Raw genomic sequence first — 274 nt, forward strand, 5'->3', positions numbered from 1 at the left:
CTATGAAAATGTTCAGTGGGACCTTCTTTGGTGGGGAGCACCCCTTGGCATTCTGAGCCTCTGCCCACTAAATGCCAACAGGGTCCCCCTCCTGTGACTAGAGCCGTGGCCCCTACATTTACAAGGTGCCCCTAGCCCCAGGGGTCGTACCTTTGCTGCTGGGACCCTCCAGAGCCTGAGGTTGCCCACAGTGGCTCACAGATCATCGCTGTGGGGCAGTTTCTCAGCCACAGCACAAGTGGCATCCTGTGCCCAGGGGCTGTCCTGTGCATTG

This window comes from Myotis davidii, unplaced genomic scaffold (assembly GCF_000327345.1).
Source record: "Myotis davidii unplaced genomic scaffold, ASM32734v1 scaffold327, whole genome shotgun sequence".
NCBI classification, from domain to species: Eukaryota; Metazoa; Chordata; class Mammalia; order Chiroptera; family Vespertilionidae; genus Myotis; species Myotis davidii.